This window comes from Dasypus novemcinctus, chromosome 6 (genome assembly GCF_030445035.2).
Source record: "Dasypus novemcinctus isolate mDasNov1 chromosome 6, mDasNov1.1.hap2, whole genome shotgun sequence".
NCBI classification, from domain to species: Eukaryota; Metazoa; Chordata; class Mammalia; order Cingulata; family Dasypodidae; genus Dasypus; species Dasypus novemcinctus.
In genome coordinates this window covers 107,556,906-107,579,837 of record NC_080678.1, presented here as the reverse complement: position 1 = coordinate 107,579,837, position 22,932 = coordinate 107,556,906, and the positions used below count along the sequence as shown (strand labels likewise).

At 47.7% G+C, this 22,932-nt stretch overlaps 1 long non-coding RNA gene across 1 annotated transcript; it reads left to right on the top strand.

Moving 5' to 3' along the window:
* The first annotated feature begins 3,457 nt into the window (after positions 1-3,457).
* Positions 3,458-22,534, top strand: LOC131279014 (uncharacterized). Its single transcript, XR_009186357.1, has 4 exons — positions 3,458-3,573; positions 3,803-3,900; positions 21,701-21,772; positions 22,465-22,534. It is a non-coding gene; the product is annotated as an uncharacterized lncRNA (long non-coding RNA).
* The last annotated feature ends 398 nt before the right edge of the window (positions 22,535-22,932 follow it).

Sequence of the window (22,932 nt, the reverse complement as noted above, 5' to 3'; positions counted from 1 at the left end):
ACTTCCCTGCACCTTCCGCCAGGGCACGGCACGATGGAGGGTGGAGGCAGAAGGGAAACTCAGGAGCTGGTGGGCTGCACAGGGGGTACAGTCTCAGGGCAGCAGGGCCTCTAAGGAGCCCACTCCCCCAGGGAGTATCCCCAAGCCTGAGGGAACACACATTAAGTAACAACAACAACAAAAAACCAGAAACACCACACCTTGATGGGCCACTCCTTTCTGCACAGGGCCCAGGAGCTAGGCTGTCAGCTCTGCCCTGGCACCAACCACAGGGCCTCATAAGTGTCCACCGAATAAAAGAAGGGCCACAGTGTCCTTTCCAACACACAGTGCAGAACCGGCCCTGCCTGCAGATGGCCTCCGGGGACACTGAGCCATACTCCAGGGGCTGCGTGCTGCACCCAGGGATGGCTGGGGATGGCCTGGGGATTAAGGCAGGGGCAAGCTGCTCCCACTCCCTTGCCGCCGCGCAGACCCAAGTGGGCTCTGCTATGCCCACTGCTTGGTCCAAAGCCAGTCCCCACGCTGCACCCCCACCCATGCCTTGTGCTGAAGGCCTGAAGGTGCCTCCTGAGGGGTCCTTGGGCAGTGCTCTGTGAGGCTGTGTGCTACCCAGGCCTCTCCTGTCCACTCCCAGAAGCGCCCTTCCCAGCTCTGACCCTCAGACCTCAGCACCAGGCTCTGGGCTGAGCAGGACCCCCCCGCCCCTGGAAAAGCAGGCCTGGGGCTTCTTGCCTGGAAACCTTTGTCTACGTCAGTCCTGGCCCTGAAATGCCTAGTTAAGTGACCTTGGCATTGTCCTTAACCTCTCTGAGCCTCAGTTTCCTCCCCTTTGAAATGGGAGTTAGAATACCTTCATATACCTGATGATTAGAAATCATATGTCCAGTCTGTGGGGGTCTCCACCTGTCACCAGGGATGGCACCTGCCACCTGGAAATGTCAAGACCTGGATGATTCCAAAGAGGGAAGGACTGGGTAGCCTGGGAGTCTTCTCTCCATTTAATACCCCCACCTCCAACGCCATCTATTCCTAAGTTCTTAGGGTTTCTCTACAGGATTCCATTCAGGGGTCCCACAGGGGCCACAGGGCTCTGAAGAGGTGCCCTCCCTGACGGGACCACTGAGAGGAAGACGGTGGTTGGGTCAGGCAGGTGAGAGGCCAGGGGCAGCACTTGGGGGCCCCGGATGGGGCGGCACCAGGCCTGCATGCCGCGACCCGCTGCATTTGCTTCCCTTTCTCTGGCTAAAGATGCGTTGGTGGCATCTGCCTCCAACAGGGCCCAAACTTCCTTGAGCCAGTGACAATAAGAACAATGTCCCCAGAGCTGAGCGTGTGACTCTGTGCCTTAGAAAATCTGGGCTCCAAAGTTCAGGCCCTGCTCCCAGTTTAGATTCTTCCTCCACTGCCAACCGGAGGCATGTGCTGTGGCTTTAATGAGAGAGATTGGGGGGTGGGGGTGACAACTCAGGCAGCGAAACAGTCCTGGCCTCTTCAACCCACCTTCCAATATCTCAGGGACACCCCCTGGAGATGCCAGAGGCAACCAGGACCACGGAAAAGACAGGGGCCACCTGGAAAATGAAACGGCCCCATCATCCGGGTAAGTAAAGCCTGGGCTACGTGACCCCAGAGGCAGGGAGGCCCCAAGGGGACTGGGGAGCACCACAGCCAAGCCCGAGCTTCCTCTGACCCCTCAAGGCCCTTGCCCTCCTGGACAAGGGATGAGCCCACCCCCCGCCGCCCACCTGCCGCAGGGGCTCCTCCCGTCCCCTCTGCACACAGGGCTCGTCAGTGGTCCGTGCCCCGGGGCTGCCCGGCACCACGTGCAAAGCCCACCTGCAGCCCTTCTGCTCTCCCCCATGCCTTCCCGTGAGAGCGCCCATGGCTTGCTCGCATCGCCACAGCTTCTCTGTCCTCTCACCCAACACCCGCCATGTTGCATCACCCCGAGGATGGGTTCCGGCTTGCACCCCTTTCCTCCAGTCTGCTTTTCCCAGTATCCGGTCCCTGGGATGCGGCGCATAGTAGGAGCTCCTAAAGGGCTAAGTGGCAGGTGAGGGCAATGGCAGCTGGGCCTCCGGGACCCTGTGTCTTGCGGGTTTCTCATGAAGCAGGGGCCAGCTGGGGGCTGCACGAGGTGGGGAGGGGTCCGCAGAGGCTGTCACCATGGTCACACACGCCCCCGCCCCCCAGGCCTATGGGAGTGGGAGGGCGCTCTTCTGGAATCATCCAGCTCTTGGCCTGGGGCCCGCAGTTCGCAGGGTGCAGGCTGAGGCGCTGTGGGCATTTCAGGGTGGGTGCAGGGCAGCATCAAGGGCGACCTTCTCGGGCCTGGGGAAGGAAAGGCGACGGGGCAGGGTGGGGTGGGGATCGTGGGAGGCTGCTGAGGACCCTCCTACCCGCTGGCTCTGGGCTGGTGCTGGGCGCCCCCCAGCACTGTCCAGTGACACCTTGGAAGGGAGCTGAGCGGTGGTGGGGTTGGGTCTCCACCGTTCCTGGGGCTCGGTCTGCACCAGCCCCAGCAGAGCTTTCTCTCCAGGAGAAATGGCCCTTGTGCCCTGGGAAAGAGCCCCTCGGGACAGACAGGGGCTCCCAGGACCCCTCCCACTCCCCCAGATGCAGGCCCACAGCAGAGCTGGCAGACCCTCGGAGCCCGTGGCTGGCTCCGGCCTGCCCCCACTGCCTGCTGCAGGCCCTCGGCGCTGGCCCCTCCTGCAGGGCCTCGGTTTCCCTCTGGAGCTGGTCAGGGGAGGACCGCCTCCCACTGGGTGAGGAGAGGGAGGCGTCCTCAGCCTGCGAGCACCCTCTGGGTTTCACTTGCAGCCCCCGCAGGACTGAGAATAACTGCTGACCACAGAGATGCCTGAGCCCAACCTCTGCCTCCAGACTCTGCTCCCAGGCCGGGGTGGGGAGAGCGGGTGGGGGGGGCAGGGCGTGGCGAGGGAGTGCCGGGTACTCATCCACAAACACCCAGAACCTAGTAACAAGAAATCAATAAAATGCAGCGATTTTGAGGGTCCTAGTGGCCCTCTGTGAGGGTCTGGGGGAAAAGAGGGCCTGTTTAGCCCCCTCCTACCCCGCAAAGATTCTGTGACTCCCCCTTGCTATTGTGAACTGCCCCGCAGAGCAGCAGGTCACAAAGTGGCCAGGTCAACCTCATGGCCGTCATAATAACTGGGCCCCAGGGCGGGGGAAGGGGGTGAGCAGGCAGGTGCGGCCGGTGCCCAGAGCCAGCCGCTGCCCCTCTTGGCACGCTGCGCGGGTGCGTGGCGAGGACGTGCGGGCCTAGGCCAAAGGCGCGGGCCGGGGCCGTTCTGCACGGGCGGAGGCGGAGGCGGCGCCTGGCGGCGGCCCTGGTGCCTCCGGGGAGCCCAGGGAGATGGGGAGCCGCGCCCCCCAGGTGCCCGGGCCCGCCCTCTTCTGGCTGCTGCTGCTGCTCCTGCCGCCACAGCTGCTGAGCTCGGGACACAGACCCCGCCGCCTTCCAGGCGGGAGGAGCGCTTTGCTCGAAACGGGAGAGCAAAAGGAAAGCTGCAATTCTGAGTTTGACCTCTACTTCATCCTGGACATGTAAGTGGGCGGCGCCGGGAGCAGGGGCCCGGGAGCCGGCGGCGGGCGGTGGGCGGAGCAGGACCCAGCTCTGCAGCAGGTGCCCCGCGGCCCTTCTCTCGCCTGGCTCCGGGGGGCGCTGCGTGCCGTGCTTCCATCAGGCACGACCAGAGAAGGCCCTGGGAACTCCTCGGTTCCGGAGGCAGAAGGATGCTCCAGGCTTTTGTGTCCAAACACTTTTCCTTTTCAGGGGAACAAAGCCACCGTCGTGTTTCTGGAAGGCGTCCGTCCCTCCATCAGGTGGACTGGTCCTTGTCCTACTTCGCCTTAAGCAGGCAGCAAGGGCAGGTGATGGCTAGAGCTCCCTCCTCACTCACCAGTTGGTAGAAGCTCCCAGTGGAGGCTGTTTTCTTTTGGGCTTTGCAGGTCCCAAAGAAGCTGCTCCGTGGCTTCTTGGGGCATTTTAAGTGTCACTAGTGCTCGGAAAGTCTTCTGCTTTGCTTCTTCTGGTGGCTTTGCTTCCTTCTTCAGTCACTTTCAGGAGCAGCTGGCGGGTCTGCTTGTGGCCTTGACCCCTGGGCTGTGGCTCACGTGCCTCCTGGCCCCTGTGGAGTTGTTCCTGACTGCACTGTTGGACAAAGAAGGAAAGGGAGGTGCAGGGTCAGCCTTGGAGAGATTGTCTTGCTTCTACCTTCAGCTCCTCCTGTTGGGTTGACAGTGAACATTGCGTTCATTGACTAGTAACAGAAGTGCAACCAGTGGTAATTCTGCTGGAGCACTTACAGTTTCACCACCCTGGAATGGAGAGGAGCAAAGGGGGGTGTCCATCCAAGTCTGGGTGGGAGGGGTGAGGCCCCAGGGTTGAGTGAGGGACCCAGGAGCAAGTGATGGAGGCAGATCTTGGAAGAGAATCCCTTCCTCTGCCCAGTGGGGGGACTTCTGACACAGCCTGGACAGGTCTCGCCTGGTTGACGTCCCCTTGGAGAGTGGATCAGGGTTGGAGGACAGCTGGGTCTGGAGGGGATGGCAGCCTCTCTAGTTCAGTCTTTCCGGAAAGGGCAGTGAGGCCAGAGGGTCCCCCGCTGCTGGGCAGCCATCCTACTGCTCTCGCAGGCTCTGCTGTTTGGCCCAGTGGGGGCACAGCCCAGCCTGGGATGGAGGAGGAGCTTGGCACCGGTGGGGTGTGAAATCACATCAATTGAGCACTTACTACATGCTAAGCAACGTACTGGACACTAGTCCCCGACAACTGAGGGAGTGCGTTCAATTCCCCTCTTTTAGGATGACACAACTCAGGCTTGGAGGGGCTAAGTGGGTTGGTCGAGGCCAGCTAAACCTAGTTTGCAATAATTCATCAGAAAGTGGAGGATCTTCTCCTATCCTGTCTCCCAAGAAGATGGGGGACTAGAAAGGGGTAAGAATGGATGGCTGAGTGACATTGTCCCCACCGCCCTCTCCACACATGACTACTGTATTCTCTTGGGTTTTGTTTTTTTTTTAATTCTTATTCATTCTACATCCACTGAACAACCCCCACCCCTTCCCATCCCCTGGTAGCCTCCAATCTGCTTTCTGTCTCTATGAATTTGCTATTTGAGATATCTCATGTCAATGTCATCATATACACCTATTCTTATGTTCCCTGCTTCTGCCACTCAGTCTAATATGAGTTTTCAAGGTTCATCCATGTTGCAGCAGGTCTCAGAGTGTCATTCTTATTTATGGCTGAAGAATGTTCCATTGTGTGTATGTACCACATTTTGTTTATAAATTCATATGTTGATGGATGCTTGAGTTGTTTCCACCTTTTAGCTATTGTGCTGCTGTGAGCAGTTATACAGGGGTCTGGAGGAGGCCCTGTCTTCATTTTTTTTAAAATTAAATACTGAGGTGTGGAATTGATAGACTGCATGGTCCTTCTATATTTAAGTTGTTGGGGAACCACCACACTGCTTTCCACAGTGGCTATACCCTTTTAATTTCCATCAACAGTGTACTAGAGTCTAATTCCTCCATAGCCTCTCCAACACTTATTTTCCTTAGTAAAAAAATAGCCATCCTTGTTAGTATGAAGTTTTTCTTCTGGTTTTAATTTATATTTCCTGTATTGCTTATAGTTTTCTTTCCTTGTGATGTTTTTATCAGGCTTTGCTATCAGGGTCATGCTGTCTTCATAGAATGAATTAGGAAGTTTCCCCTCCTCTTGAATTTTTTGGAAGAGTTATAGAAGAATTGATATTAATTCCTCAAATATTTGGCAGAATTCACCAGTAATGCCATCTGCTGGCGGACTTTTCCTTGGAGGAAATTTTTTGATTATTGACTCAGTGTCTGTATTTGTCATAGATTTGTTGAGGTTTTTATTTCTTCTTGGATCAGTTTAGGTAATTTGTGAGTTTGCAGGAATTTTTCCAAATCTAAATTATATTGTTTGTTGGTGCACAATTGTTCATAGCATTCCCTTATAATCCTTTTTATTTCTGTAAGTTCAGTAGTGATAAGACCATTTTTGTTTTTGATTTTTGTTATTTGTTCCTTTTCTCTTTTTTATTTGTTAGCCTAGTTCACCAACTTTTAATTTTGTTGATTCCCTCAGATGTTTTTCTTTTCGCTCCACTCTAATCTTAATTATTGCTTTCTTTCTGCTAACTTCGGAGTTAATTCGCTATCTTTGTAGTTCTTCAAGAAGTGGAGTCAATTTGTTGATGTGCGATCTTTTTCTTTTTTATATAAGGCATTCATAGCTATAGATTTTCCTCTGAGGATTACCTTCATTGTATCACATAAGTTTTGGCATGTTGGGTTTTTGTTTTCATTCATTCTGAGAATTTATAAGAGAGAGTCTATGTTAGGACACAAGAAAGCCTCAATACATTTCAAAAGATTGAAATCAGACTAATACTAGGTAAATTCTCTCTGAACAGTGCAATGAAGCTAGCTCAAAATCAATTAACAGAAGGAAAATCGAACAATTTACAAAATATGTGAAAAAAGCAATCTTGAGCATCCAATAGTTTAAAGATGATTCAAAAGTTAAATTAAAAAACTCTCAATATGAATGAAAACAAAAACCCAATATGCCAAAACTTACGTGATACAATGAAGGCAATCCTAAGAGGAAAATTTGTAGCTATGAGTGCCCATGTGCACTTGAGAAAGATGTGTGTTTTGCTGTTGTTGAGTGAAGTGTTCTATATATGCCTGTTAGATCTAGGTGGTTTATGGAGTTGAGTCCTCTATTTCCATGGTGATATTCTGCCTCAGTCTTCTACTCAGTACTGTAAGTGGTTATTGAAATTTCCTACTATTATTCTAGAGGTATCTATCTCTCCCCTTAATTCTGTCAATGTTTGCTTCATGTATTTGGGGGCCCTGTTAGGAGCATATATGTTTATAATTGTTACATCTTCTTATCGAATTGATGCTTTTATCAATAAATAATGTCCTTATTTCTCTCTTATAAGTTTTTTGAGTTAATGTCTATTTTGTCTTATATTAGTATAGCTACCCTGGCTCTCTCTGGTTATAATTTGCAATTTGTAGGTTAGTTTTTCCCCTTTCTTTTCACTTTCAACCTATATGGTTCTTTAGATCTAAAATGTGTCTCTTGGTGCGCGCGTCGCCACGCGCCAAGCGACACTTACATCCACCTGCCTCCCCACAGGGCTCTGAGCAGAGGCGTCTTTCCCGCCCGCTGTGCTGCGCAGGCGCGCCCCGCCGCGCGCGTCCCGTCTCCTGGCAACCGCCTCTCTCCACTTCTTTCCCTTGTCTTCCGGGCCTTGACAGAGCGGGCATGCGCACAGCAGTCCCTCGTCGTGCCTTCCCTCGGCTCTGAAACGCCTGCAGCGCGGTGCGCCCCTGTCCTCCGCGGTCGCGCGCGGTTCTGGACTCGCCTTTAGTCAGGCGGTTCCTCCCCGGCGCTGCTCCTTGGCGCTCGGAGGTTGGCGCGCTCTCCTGCGTTTGGGGGAGCCCCCCAGGTCTCTGGGGCAGAGCCAGCCTGTCCCGATGAAATAGACACTAGTGTTTTACAGCAGTTCTCGGATGGTCTTGATAGGGTATAGGCCTAGGCATTTCAAAAGGAAGCTCACGCTTTGAAGAGACACAATTCCTAGCATTGCCAGCAACCAAGTTGAAGAAACGTTTCTCCTACCTACAAAAGTACCTGAAAGCCACGTTGATATTTGTTCACCTGTCCCAATGGGATTTCCTCTTAGTAAGTCTGCCCTCAGGTATCTGCTATGCAGATCGATTCAAAAGTGGACGATCACTTAATGCGAGGAGCTGAGGAAAGCAGGTTGGAACCAGTGACTCGGTTATTTCAAAACACCAAGAAGATAAGATTAGAAGACACAAACCAAGGAGACTTTACAAGGAGTAAAGAGACTGGCAGGGGATCTCTTTCAGCAAAAGCTTAGGGTTCAGTGACATATATTAAAGAAAGTGATGAAGTAGAAAGGACAGATGTGGAATGAACTTATCTGTACACATTACAAAGAAGCCAAGATTGCTTTTGATTAAGAGAGGCTATTGAATGAAAACTCAACCTCATTAGGAAAACTTAATCAAATGATGGAAAACTACTGCTTACATTTCACTATGTATGAATCAACTTAGCTTTTTTTTGGAGGGGGGGGTGCTGCCTATTCAAAAGACAGTTGCTTTAGGGAGAACGAGCCTTCCAAAATTCAAAACATACTTCTCTGTTATATTCTATCCTTCTAAAAACCGGAGTTTAGTAACAGTATTTAAATGGCACCAAAACATATAATGTACTTATAATGCATTTCTTTAACAACTGATAGAAAAAACAGTTCTTAGACAGTTTGATAGCAGTATTTCACACTATTTCTGGGGTACCAGTTTTATATATTTCCAGTTTGGGAGTTTGCACTAGGGCACTCTAACTGCATTTTTGCATTTCTGTTCTGCAAAAGATCAGTGCAGATAAATTTGTAAATGACTGGTAAGTTACGTTATCTTCATAAGCATTTTGTATTTTAAATCTTCCTTTAAAAATGTTTTTTCCCCACATTGAATTAATTTGAGTTAGAAAATAATTGTTCCTAGGTATAATAGTTTATCCTTCACTTGCTATCATTTTATAACACCAATAATTGCTATCCTTATTAAAATATCTAATAGTGTGAAATAGCAGTATTATCTCCAGCAATGTTAGATGAAGTTAAAACTATTTTGGACAAAATAAAAAATAAAAACTAAATAAAATGTGTCTCTTGTAAACAGCATACACTTGGATCTTGCTTCTTGATTCATTTTGCAAATCTGCCTATCTATCGGAGTATTTAATACATTAACACAAGGTAATAACTGAAGAGACAAGACTTACTTTGGACATTTTGCTCTTTGCTTTTTGCATATTATATACCTTTTATATCCTGCCTTTCCTCCATCATTTCCATCCTTTTCATTTTTAAGTTCTATTGCAATGAGCCATTTGGAATGACCTCTCATAAACCTTTCTGTAGCTATTTTTTGTATTTTTGCATTTGGTTGCCATGGGGATTGAATCTGATATCCTAAGTTTATTACAATTTAGTTTGTATTGATATCAACTTAACTTCAATAGCTAGATATACTCTGTTCCTATATACTCCACTTCCCTCTTTCCATTTGATGTTATTTTGTGAGAATTATGTTTTTAAACAGTATCCTCAATGTATAATGTATTATCCTAAATAATTGTGGTTGTTTTATGCATTTGGGTTTAAGCTATATAAAAAATAAAAGACATTATTTCAAATGAAAAAAGGGGAAAATAATATTAGCATTTACATTAACTCATGTAGGTATCTATAATGGAGGTCTTTATTTCTTTTTATAGCTTGCAATTAATGTCTTATATTCCCTCCCCTCAATATGTAAGACTCCTTTTTACATTTATTAAAAGGCAGATCTATTGGTAATGGACTCCCTCAGATGTGATTTATCTGAGATATCTTCATTTCTCCCTGATTTTTGAAAGACTGTTTTTCTATTTATCATATTCTTGGTTGGCAATATTTTTCTTTTAGCACTTTGAATATGTCATCCCACTAACTACTGGTTTCCATGGTTTCTAAGAAGAAGCCACAACTTAATCTCACTAAGGATCCCTTGTGCATGCTCTATCACTTCTTTCTTGCTATTTTTTTAATTATCTTTTTTTAAAAGATACATAGATCACACAAAATATTACATTAAAAAATATAAGAGGTTCCCATATACCCCAATCCCCCACCCCATCCCCACTCCTCCCACATCAACAACCTCTTTCATCAGTGTGGCACATTCATTGCATTTGATGGATACATTTTGGAACACTGCTACACATAATGGATTATAGTTTACATTGTAGTTTACAGCCTCTCCCAGTCCATTCAGTGGGTTATGGCAGGATATATCATTTCCTACATCTGTCTGTGCAATATCATTCAAGACAACTCGAAGTCCTGAAAATGCCCCCGTATCGCACCTCTTCTTCCCTCTCCCTGCCCTCAGCAACTCCCGTGGCCACTGTCTCCACATCAATGATACAGTTTCTTCCATTGCTAGAGTCACAATAATTCTATAGTAGAATACCAGTAAGTCCACTCTAATCCATATTTTATTCCTCCATCCTGAGGACCCTGGGATGGCAATGTCCACTCCACCTCTCAATCAAGAGGGGGCTTAGGTAGTACATGGCTGATGGATGGAATTCTCCTGCTTGCAGTTGTATACTCTCTCAGTTCTCTGGTGTGGTGGTCGACCATACTCACCTCCCTGTTAGCTGACCTGGTTAGTCCAATGAACCAGAAAGTAGGTTTTGCCACTCTGCTGAGGCTCAGGGCTCAGCTGGCACATGAACAATCCAGACATTCAAGTCTCCTGAGCACACACCGACCCCAGGGCCAACCACAAGTTCAGTAAAAGTGACAGAAGAGGCATGTGTAGAGAGGTCACATCTGAGTCCAACTCCATCACACTTTGGAGCACAAATTCCAAAGTATGGCCCACTGGCAAGGCACTGGACTCCAGAGCCATCTGTCACAATCGTAGGATCTGGGTGTCTCTGTAGCCCTCAGGAGCACCACTACTTGGGATTGTATCTATTTTGGCTGTCACTGAGATCCTGCTGAGATGTTCATAAAAACAAAGCCTCTAAAGACCTCCTGACTCATTTTGAAGTCTCTTAGCCATATAAACACAATCTGAGGGAGTGCTGAGTTCCCGTTCCCGGGAACTCTGTCCCAATCCCCAATGGAGGAGCAACAATCTCTTGCTATTTTTAATATACTCTTTTTGTCTTTGGGCTTTGATGATTTCACACTAATGTGTCTTGGTGTATATCTCTTCGAGTTTTTCCTGTTTGGAGATCATTGAGCTTCTTAGACTTGTATATTCGTATCTCTGATCAGATATGGGGAGCTGTCAGTCATTTCTCTAATCTTTTCCCCCATTCTCACACTCTTCTCTCTCTGGGACTCCAATGATGAGTCTATTTTCTCCATTGACAGTGTCCCACAGGTTGCTCAGGCTCTTTTCATGTTTTCTTTCATCTTTATGCTCTTCAGACAGGATAATTTCAGTTGTCTTATCTTCAAGTTTACTGATCCTTTCTTCTGCATGCATCAATTGGCTGTTGAAGCACTGTTTTGAATTGTTTAATTGAATTATTGCACATTTCTGCTTCAGAAATTCTATTTGGTGCCTCTTTAGAGTTACTATCTCATTATTGAAATGATCACTTTGTTCATGTATTGTTTCCCTGAAATCCTTTCATTCTTTCTTGATGATTTCTTTTACTTCACTGATCTCTTTAAGTGAGTTATCTATAATCTTTTATTAGTATTTCCAGTAACTGGACTTCCTCTGTGATATTTTTTGTTGAATTCTCTTTTCCTGTGACTGGGTCATACTTTCCTGTCTCCTTGTTTTTTAATTTTTCTTGATAACTGGACATTCTGAGTATTATATTGTGGTCATTCTAGAAACCTAGTTCTTCCACTCCTCAGTCTGCCAGACCAAGAAAAAGAAAAGAAAAGGAGGGGAAAAAAGGAATGGAAAGAGAGAGAAAAAAAAGAAAAAAAAACTACAAAGAAACAAAACAACCCTGTGATGGTTAGGCTAATGTGTCAAGTCGGCCACGTAATGGTGCCCAGTTGTTTGGTCAAGCAAGCACTGGGCTAATTGTAATACAAAGACATTTCATGGACCTTGATCATCAGTAGTTCATTGCATAGATAGATGATTACTACTACAATCAATAAAGGAGATTGAGGTCAGCAATGAGTGATGTCTTATCCAACCAGTTGAAGGCCTTAAAAGGGAAGTGATTTCAGCATTCAGAGAGAGCATTCCCAGCTCTACTTTGGACAGCCACCATCTCCTGGGAACTCACAAGGAGCTTCATTGGAGTCCCTGGTTTGCAGCCTGCTCTGCAGAATTTGGGCTTTTGAATACCCACAGTCATGTGAGAGAATTTTATAAAATTTCATACACTATTTACAGATATCTCCTGTCCATTCTATTTCCCTAGAGAACACTGACTAATACAGCTTGGTGCCAGGAGTGGTTCTTGAGGAACAGAATCTTAAAAATGGGATTTCTAAAGTAGTTCTGGGAGTTTTGCAATTGGCTCTCTACTCTGATTGGATTCAAGGACAATAATGACTCCCTTTCCAATAATCAAGAGGTCACTGACAGTCCATGGCAAGAGTTGGCAATAGAGATATACAAAATGTCACCACTGGATTCAGCTATTTCCATGCTTAGAAGAGGCAAGGATCTGGATGAGAGTGTTTTCAACACCTTAACAGAGTTTTGTGGAGTCAAAAGGTACAATGATGTTGGTTGGTCATTCCTAAATACTCTGTATACAGTAAAAAAAAAAAAAAAAGGAATGATTAAAGCTTCAAATTTGCAACATGATTTGAAAGTTTCTATGCATGCTCTGAAAGAAAACCTTATTTCATGCAGCCACAGACTTGAGACCTCTGAAAACCAGACCCAGAGTCTCATTGTACAAGAGCTGAGTTACAATGGACACTAAAAGCTCAACCTTGCAGGGTGTCTGAGGGCAATGATTGGAAAAGAGTGGAATCCTGAGGATTGAGTTGGAGACATATGGGTTGATAATTATGGTAACAGTTGGCACACTGAAACCCTAAATTTTGCTGAGACTTTGCCAGATATATCTGTAATGGTCTGCCCTGTGAAGACCACTAAGTGTCAAGCTTGTATTAGACAGCCTCTAGCCTGTCCCAGGTAGTCCAGACCTCTTCCCAGCCCTGGGGCACACTAGCCAAATTCCAGCCTGCACTACCCAACCTCCACCCTGCCCTGAAGAGTCTGCCATCCAACCCCTGCCTGAAGAAATTAATCCTGTATCACCAGAGAAAAATGAAAAGGAATGTCCTAAAGTTAACAGCTTGCAAGACATTTCTAATCCTTCTTCTTATCCACCCCCACCACACCTCTTCTCTTTGAGACCTATTAAAAGACTAAAATCAAAACAAGTCTCCAAAGGCAAAGTACAAAGTGTGACCCATGAGGAAGTACACTATACTCTAAAAGAACTACTTGAGTTTTCCAATTCATATAGACAGAAATCGGGGGAATATGTGTGGGAATGGATATTAAGGATATGGGGTAATGGCAGAATGAATATAAAGTTGGATCAGGCTGAATATATTGATATGGGTCCACTAAGCAGAAATTCTGGATTCAATACTGTAGCTTGAGGGATTCGGAGGGGATCCAACAGTTTATTTGGGTGGTTGGATGAAACATGGACCAAAAGATGGCCTAGGATGTCTAAGGTCAAGATGTCTGATTTACCCTGGTATACTGTAGAAGAGAGAATTCAGAGGCTTTGAGAGATTGTAATGCTAGAATGGATTACCATTTAAGACCTGCCCACCCAGGAAAGTCCAGGACACACCTTTAACCAGGACTGTGAGGAATAAATTTGTAAGAATAATTCCATCTTCCCTGAAGAACTCTGTGGCTGCTTTTCTCTTTAACCCAGATATTACTGTGGGAACTGCTGTCATGGAACTAGCATCCTTCGACATTATGGGGATGATTAGATCTCTGGCTGGTGAAAGCCAAGAATCAGCAGTTAATCACCAAAGGCAAGATGGGTGTGGCTACCACAGTGAAAGGCAGACTCAAAGCAGCAATCAAAAGAGTCTGAGTCACATAGAGCTGTGGTGTTGGCTAATAGAACATGAAGTATACCTAGAAGTAAAACACATGGGCAGTGTACAAAATTCCTACTTGATCTGTATAAGCAGAAGAGTTCTAGATCGAGTGAACAAAACCTTAACTTGAACTACAGATGCTGAGAATCATGGCCCCTAAATCAATTCCCAGACTTTACAGACATAGAGCCCCTTGAATGAGGAAAAGACCAGGTTCCCTTGGGGAAGGATCCTGTTAAATTGCCAAAAATTTATACTGTTAATCTTCATCCCAGCTTTCCCCAAAGAGACCTATGGCCTTTTACCAGAGTAACTGTGCACTGGGGAAAAGGAAATGATCAGACATTTTGGGGATAGACACTGGCTCAGAAGTGACATTAATTTCAGGAGACCCAAAACATCACTGTCATCCACCAGTCAGGGTAGGGTCTTATGAAGGTCAAGTGATGATGGAGTTTAAGTCAGGTCTATCTCACAATGTGTCCAGTGGGTCCCTGAACCCATTTGGCAGTTATTTCCCCAGTTCCAGAATGCATAATTGAAATAGACATACTCAGTAGCTGGCAGAATCCATACACTGGATCTCTGACTTGTGGAGTAAGGGCTATTATGATAGAAAAGGCCAAGTGGAATCCACTAGAACTGTCCTACCTAGCAAAAAGTACTGCAGTACTGCAGTCCCTTTCTGAGATGTCCCTGAAGGACCTCGGTGAGTGTAAATCTTCCCAGTGGGCAGAACTTGGAGCAGTGCACCTGGTTGTTCATTTTGCTTGGAAGAAGAAATGACTGAAGGTGACTTTATACACTGATTCGTAGACTGTTGCCAATGGTTTGGCTGGATAGTCAGAAATTTGAAAGGAATATGATTGGAAAATTGGTGACAAAGAGGTCTGGAGAAGAGTTTTGTGGATTGACATTTCCGAATAGACAAAAACAAAAACAAACAAACATGAAAATATTTGTGTCCCATATGAATGCTTACCAGAGGGTGTCTTCAGCAAAGGAAGATTTTAATAATCAAGTGGTTAAAATTACCTGATCTGTGCCTCGCACTCAGCCTCTTTCCCCAGCCACTTTTGTCATTGCCCAATGGACTCATGAACAAGGTGGCCATGGTGGTAGGGATGGAGGTTATATATGGGCTCAACTACATGGACTTCCTCTCACAAGGCTGACTTGGCTACAGCCACTGCTGAGTGCTCAGTCTGTCAGCAGCAGAGACCCACACTCAGCCCCTGATATGGCACTATTCCCTGAGGAGATAGGCCTGCTACCTGGTGGCAAGTTGATTATATTGCAGCCCTTCCATCATGGAAGGAGCAGTGATTTGTTCTAACTGGAATAGATACATACTCCAGATATGGCTTTGCTTTCCCTGAACATAATGCTTCTTCCCATACTACCATCCATGGATTTACTGAATGTCTTATCCACTGTCATGGCATCCCATATAGCATTGCTTCTGATCAAGGAACCCACTTCACAGCAAATGATGTGGGGGGAATGGACACGTGCTCATGGAATTCACTGGTTTTACCATGGTCCCCATGATCCTGCAGCAGCTGAATTGATAGAACAGTGGAATGACCTTTTGAAGACTCAATCACAGCATCAACTAGGTGGCAATACCTTGCAGGGCTGGGGCAATGTTCTCCAGGAGGCTGTTTATTCTCTGATCACTTTATGGTGCTGTTTCTCCCTCAGCCAGGATTCATAGGTCCAGGAATCAAGTGGTGACAGTGGGAGTGGCACTGCCCACTATTAATCCTAGTGATGCACTAGGAAAATTTTTGCTTTCTGTCCCTGCAACCTTAATCTTTGCTGGTCTACAGGTCTTAGGTCCAAAAGGAGGAGCAGTTCCACCAGGGAACACAACAATGTTTCCACTTAACTGGAAGTTGAGACTGCCACCTAGCCACTTTGGGCTCCTCTGAATCAACAGGCAAAGACGGGAATTACTTTACTGTCTGGGTTGATTGATCCTGACTATCAAGGGGAAACAGGACTCCACCTAAATAATGGAGGCAAGGAAGACTGCCTGGAAGGGCCTTTAGCGTGTCTCTTAGTACTACCACACACTGTGATTAAAGTCAATGGAAAACTGCAACAACGCAATCCAAGCAGGGCTAAAATAGTTCAGAACCTTTAGGAATAAAAGTTTGGGTGATCCCATCAGGAAAAGAACCACAGCCAGTTGAAGTGCTTGCTGAGGGTGAAGGGAACATGGAATGGGTAGTAGAAGAAGGTAGTGAGAAATATGAACTTCAACCATGTGTCCAATTACAGAAATGAGGAATGTAATGGTCATGAATCTTTCTTCCTTGTTTTGTTATGAATATGATTGTATATGTACATAAAATGAATATGTAAAAGGTTCTCTTTCCTGACCTTTTCCCTCATCATATGGCAGATGTTATATTAGTTTCTTGTTATAATATTTAAGGATGTCAAGTTTAAGAGTGAATATTACCCAAGGACTTGCACCTTATTCTGGAGGGAATTAGTATGTTTCTGGTTGTACACAGGGCAATTGAATATTGTTGGTGGAACTATGTATGTCTGTCATTGTTTTTATTTAGAGACTTAAGTATGATTTAAGGTAATGTGTTTGGCTGCCAGGTTAACAAGTGGTGGACTGTGATGGTTAGGCTAATGTGTCAACTCAGCCAGGTAATGATGCCCAGTTGTTTGGTCAAGCAAGCACTGGGCTAATTGTAGTACAATGACATTTCATGGACTCTAATTATCAATAATGTGATTGCATAGATGGCTGATTACATCTACAATCAATAAAGGAGATTGCTGTCAGCCATGAGTAACAATCTTCCCCAGACAGTGGAAGGTCTTAAAAGGGGAAATGATTTAAGTATTCAGAGAGAGAATTCCCAGCTCTACTTTGGACAGCCACCATCTCCTGCGAACTCATCAAGGAGTTTCATTGGAGCCCCTGGTTTGTAACCTGCCCTGCAGAATTTGGACTTCTGCATTCTCACAGTTGCATGGGAGAATTTTATAAAATCTGTTTCTATTTACATGTCTCTCCTGTCAGTTCTGTTTTCCTACAGACCACTGACTAATACAAGCCCCCTCCTAATTAATCTACTCCTTCTCCAAGTCTCTCAGTAGATACCAGTAGGTAACTGGAACCTGCTGTTGCATGAGCTGAAACTAAAGCTAATCTGCTTGTTATTCAGGAATCCACAAGACAAAGAAACAAAAAAGAGAAAGGAACCAACGTAAAATAAAGGGGCCCTGTCTCTGTTCATCTCAGTAGATGCTGTTGGAAGACCAGAATCACTACCAGAGAGAGTGCTGATAATGAGGCTAGCAGGTCCCTTGGAGATACACCAGACCAAGAAACAGAGAGAGAGAGAAAATGAGAGAGAGGAGAGAGGAGAGAGGAGAGAGAGAGAAGTAACCAACCAAAAGAAAAGGAAGGAGAAAAAAGGTGCACTGGCTCTTTATGACCTGGTAGATGCTGGTGAGAGGTTAGAGGCTGGTTCTTTTAAGATGACAAAAACCAAAGCTGGCATATGTGCTGGTCTCTCAAGGATCCCTAGATCAACCTCAAGCACAAACCCGAGCTGTGGAGGATGAGGTTTCCTCTGCCCACTATGGCCACAGCCAGCTGCTCCTGGAATCCTGGCTTTGTTTTTATAGCCACCACCATTTCTGCTCGCAGTGTGTCAGCTGAGGAATGGAAGCTGGTCACTGGTTGGAACTTGCATTTATAAAAACTGAACTCAGAGTAGGCTTTCCCTTTATCTTTAACAGCTGTGGTTATTCTAAGTGTACAATCTGGTTCCAGGGTTACCATCTAGTTAATTCTATTCTCTTTTTCAAGCTTACTCATTTTACTGGTGGAGAGAGAAATCAGTAAACTATTCTACTTTTTTGCCCCAATGACTCATCCTTGACTTCTTAAGGGGGAGAGGCAGCATAAGATTCCCTAGCTACCCTTGGAAGGCAGAGGAAGAGGAGAAGCAACTCAAGTCCCTTGTGCCCCAAGATCAGGCCTCAGGATTGAGGCTGCTCTACAGGGCCCCCCTCATTGTTAGTCTTCATATTTGCCATTCCAGCTGACCAGGACAGACTGCTACTGAATTCTGCAAATGGAGGGCATGCTGAGGTTGGCCAAGAACAGCCCTTGCATAGGGATATCACAAGCCCCAAGCTTGTTTGTAGCCAAAGAGGGTCAGAGGAGGCTTATGCAGACCACGGTAGACTCCTTAGCCCATGGGCCCTGTGTTCATCCCGGTGGACATGAAAGATGGGATGCCAACTGGATGAAGAAGTGCTTAGAGGGCAATGGCATCCTCCATTTTGTGGCTGCCTGGATGAGCATGTGGCCAGGGATGCTATCCACTACTCCAGGAAAGAGGGATTATGACCACTTAGAAGGCAGCGCCAGAACTGGAGAGAGAGAGACCTGGCTGACTGGCCCCATGGCATTCAGCAAGTTGCTTCATCTCTTTGCATCACAGAGTCCCCATCAGTAAATACCTGCCTTGCCAGATTGTGCCAATGATGAAGGTGGTTTGTAGGTAGTTTACCTAGCAAGGTGACTGATGCAATATTGGAGGGTGAATATGGAGCGAACTGCCAGGGAGGCGGAGACACAGACTTTGGGAAATGGGAGGGTGCCCTGAACCAGCCATGACTCCTGGGCTCAGTCCTCCTCCCACATGCCACCAGGAGGCAGGGTGTGGGGTTTAGAGTGCCCCTGCTGGAAATTGGACCTGGACCCAGGTCAGGCACATCCAAAGTGCTCTGGGACCTTTTGCCCATGGATTACACAAGTCAGTTCATTTGTTAATTCCTTGACTCACAAATTATTGCTGAACATCTCTTTCAATATAATTCAGTATAACATCTCATCAGTCAACAACTGATTTAGGTAGCAAGGAGAAGGCAGTATCAAAACCAGAAAAAGTCTCTGTCCTCATCGAGCTTTAATTTTATTGGGAGAAAATAGAAATAAATATATACTAAATACATGAGAAAAATAAACAGTGTACTAGAGGAGGATATGAGGGGAAAACCAGGAAGACATGGGGGGGAGGCAGGAAATGCATTCTCAACCAAGAGCTGAGGTGTTCCTCAAGTGTCTAGTGATCTTTGTCTATCCATTGTCATCTAAGAGTGTGACATTAAAATATGATTGTGGTTCTGTGTGCCAGAAGCCCTTCATAATTTGTGTATTCCATGCTGGATTTTCTCATGACTTTGGGTTTCCTGTGATACATTCTATGGGCAATGAGTACTTGCTTCCTTCACTGTTCTAGAGTCTAGACACTCCTTCCAAATCATCTCAGACTGGAAACTAGACAAGGTGTGGTGAGTTGAAGACTATTGCTTCTCATATACTTTTCATAATTATTCTTCTTTAGGAGGTACTTTTCACACAGGGCAAAAAGAGAAGAGGAATAAAGAGAAGGAAAGTGAACAGTGTTAACATTAGCTAGGAAAAGGAATGGTCTTACACATTGTACTAGGGGTTGCCAAGGGTAAAATTTATATTGTGGGTGGGTTTTCAGAAACTAGTGCTTTGCTATTTCTCAGTACTGGGGTAAGATCCAGAGTGTTTGTGCCTCCTGCAACAGGCAGGACAGGTGCTTTGTGACTGGAGATGGGTTCTTATCCATGCTAGCACCAGGAAGTATAGCAAACGAACTGACCTGCCTGAGCCACACCTTTCTCATCTGCAAAATGAGAGTATTGCTTGGATCCTGGGGTTGGTTTGGAATTGGAAATCATGCATGTAAAGTGCCTGGGACATAAGCACCCCATTAGTGACAGTCCTGATAGAATTAGAATAATATGTCCTTAGTTTCCTCATTGACTGCTGGCAGTTTTAGATACAGCCTAGAGGAGGCAGTAAAGAGGGTGGGGAGGAGACAGTTGCTCTTGGGTGTATGGCAACGCATATGAACAGGACACTGAGAATTGTTTTAGTTTCCTCATTGCCAAATCAAATACCATACAATGGTTGGCTTAAACAATGAATGTTTACTGGCTAATGATTTTGGGGCTGAGAGAAGTCCAAGTCAAGATGATGCTTTCTTCCCAAAGACTGGTGTTTTGGAACTGGCTGCTTATATCTTAGATCCTGAGCTCCTCTGTCATGATGCAATGCACATGGCATCCTCTCCTGTCTCCTGCTTCTCTTCTAGGCTCTGTTGACTTCCACCTTCCAGCTGCTCCCTTTGTGGCTTTTTTTCTGTGCCCTTACCTATAAAGTCTTCAGTAATAGGATTAGGACCCATCCTGGACCACATCCTATCTGAAGCAACCTCATCAAAAGGCACTGTTTGCAAGGGCTCAAACCCAGAGCAACAGATTTAGTTTAAGGAGATTTCAATCTCTGGACTGACCATGTGCCAGCTAGGCCCTGAGCCTCAGCAGAGTTGCAGCTCCTACCCTCTGGTTTGTTGGACTTGCACAGGTCAGCTAACAGGGAGGGGAAGATGGTCAACCACCACACCAGGGAACTGAGAGTGCCTACAACTCCAAGCAGGAGAATCACATCCATCAACCCTGTGGGATCTATGCCCCCCTCAATATAGAGGTGGAGTGAACATCACCATCCCAGGGTCCACAGGATGGAGGAATAAAATATGGATTAGAGAGAACTTACTGGTATTCTACTATAGAATTACTGTGACTAGTAATAGAAGAAACTGTAGCATTGATCTGAAGAAAGTGGCCATGGTATTTACTGAGGGCAGGGAGAGGGAAGAGGAGATGAGATGTGGGGGCATTTTGGGGACTTGGAGTTGTCCTAAGTGATATCTCAGGGACAGATGCTGGACATTATATATACTGCCATAACCCACGGAATATTTTTATGGGACACATAGCTCCAAACCACCAGAAGGGTGCACAAGTTTGTGGGTACGGTGTTTACTGGAGGAGAGAGGAAGGGCCTCCAGATGGTTGGGCCCTCTGATGCGTGGCTTAGGAGAGACCTGAGCAGTCGCAGATCCAGAGAGAGAGCCCAGAAGGGAACAGGGAGCCTGGGACCACCCCATCTCCATGGCACTATGCAGGTCGACAGATCTGTGGGCTTGCAAAGACCTTGAACCCTGGATAGATACACAGATGTGAGCAGCTTCCTACCTGGCCAGAAACTTCCTTCAACCTCCTCACTCTCCTTCCAGGCAGTGAATATAACCTGGAGAAGCTTCTCCATTTGCTCAGTGGGAGAAAGAGCCTGAAAGTGGGGGCAGGAGTGGCCTGTGGCTTTCCCTGCTGGGCAGCACCTGATGAGGCAGCAAGGCAGTTGTCTGGGTCTCCTCCTGCTCACCCCCTGGCATTGACAGCTGGAGAACTTCCATGCCAGGAGTGCCTGCACTGTGCAGGTGGCTAAGAAAGAAGGGAGAGAAGAAGGTCCAATCTGCCCCCCTCCCTTCTGCAACAAGGGTTCCAGAGTGAATGTCTTCTGTAAGGGGGAGGTCGGGGAGACTCTGAAACCCAAGAATGCGAGTGTCCAGGGCAGCACGTCCGCATCAGCCGTGCCATGACCTGCTGATCTGGGCTGTGTCCTCCAAGGGACTTTGGATGGGACTGATGCAAAAAGGCAGACACTGGGAATGGCCATTGCCAAGGAGGGGTGGACCCAGGAGAGGAGGACCTTCAGAATCCACTGGGGCTTTGCTGGCCAATCCATCGCCCCCATTCTGGGCCCTCTCAGCCCCACCTAGGGTCCACCCCTCCTTTGGCCTGGGACTGACTTGGGGAAGGCCCAGGTCCAAGAAGCTCCAGTGACCTGGACAAATGGACCAGGGCTCACCCCCCTGCCCTGCTCACCAGATGCGCCTTGGTGCCTGAGGGCCGCTGCTCTCCAAGGCTGTGCCGGGGAGGGAAGAGATTGTTAGAGAAGCTGCTGGAATTGGGGGACACATAGAAACTCTGCTTGCCCAACCAGTGTACCTCGTCCCCTGACCTTGCCTTTTTGTTTTCAGGTCGGGCAGTGTGAACAACAACTGGCTGGACATTTACTACTGGGTGGAAGATTTAGTGAAAAAGTTCCAGAAGTACGGCTTCTCCGAGCTGTGGGCCCCTTGGGCTGTGGGAGCTCGGCCCCAGCCAGGCAGGGCACACATCCCTTGGAGCCTCCAGGGGCCTGCATGTCCCTCGGGTGGGAGCCCCGAGCCCAGGGCTCTGAACCAGAGCAGAGGACAGATGGACAGATGCAGATGCCAGTGGATATCCCCTGTGGTGGCCAAGGGGTGGTGCCAAGGGGGGGGGAGCTCAGTAAAGTCCATCCACGGCCAGGACAGGGAGGTGGTGACCAGCTCCCCAGAGGGGCTAATTGGTGGAGGAGGGAGGACGGGAGATGGGGGAGGGGAAGGAGGGACAGAGCTGCAAGAATATCACAGTAGAAGGGAGACGCCTTAGGGACGTGAGTGCAGGTCTTGATGTCACTTTCAAGTGTGTGCAGGTGTGCACAGGTGTGTGCAGGTGTGCACAGGTGTGTGCAGTTGTGCACATGCATCTTCTGGGGTGTTGGGCGCTAGGGGTGGGCAGAACGCCATCCTGGCACCTGCTCTTGCATGAAGCCTCCAAGTCCTTCACTGAATGAAGCTGTGGGCACTGCCTGGTGGGGAGTGGGCCCAGATGTGAGATGCGGTGGGGAGGGGGCGGCTGGCTGGGGGCCTGGCCTGGCTGCCTGGGTGTGCAGCTTCCAGCTGTAAGCCACCTCTCACGAGTGGGCACTTCCTCGCAGCCCAAAGCTGAGGATATCCTTCATCTTGTACTCCGATCACGGCACTACCCTCTTGCCACTCACAGCAGACAGGTAAGTGGCACCTTGCCTTCTCCAGGCAGAGGCAGGAGGAGTGGGGCTGGTGGAGCACCTGGTGGGCTGCAGGGCTCAGGGCCCTTGGGGATGCCAGTGCCTGGAGCCCCAGCTGGGCTGAGTGGGGAGCCAAAAGACTGGGGGTCATGTGGGCCTGGGGGTGGCGTGCAGAGAACCATGCTGGGAGGCTGGCACTGCCTCTCTGGGGAGAGGGGTTGTGTGTGTATAACAGGAATGGGGGGCTGGGGAGTGCAGGAGATGTGAGCTTGCAGGGGGGACACGTCCAGGGAGCCCCGAGTCCTCAAGCAGCAGCCCTGGGGGCGCGTGGCCTGCAGCAGAGCTGGGGCAGCCTGGACTGATGCTCCCACAGGACTGAGGAGGGGTGGGGCAGAGGGG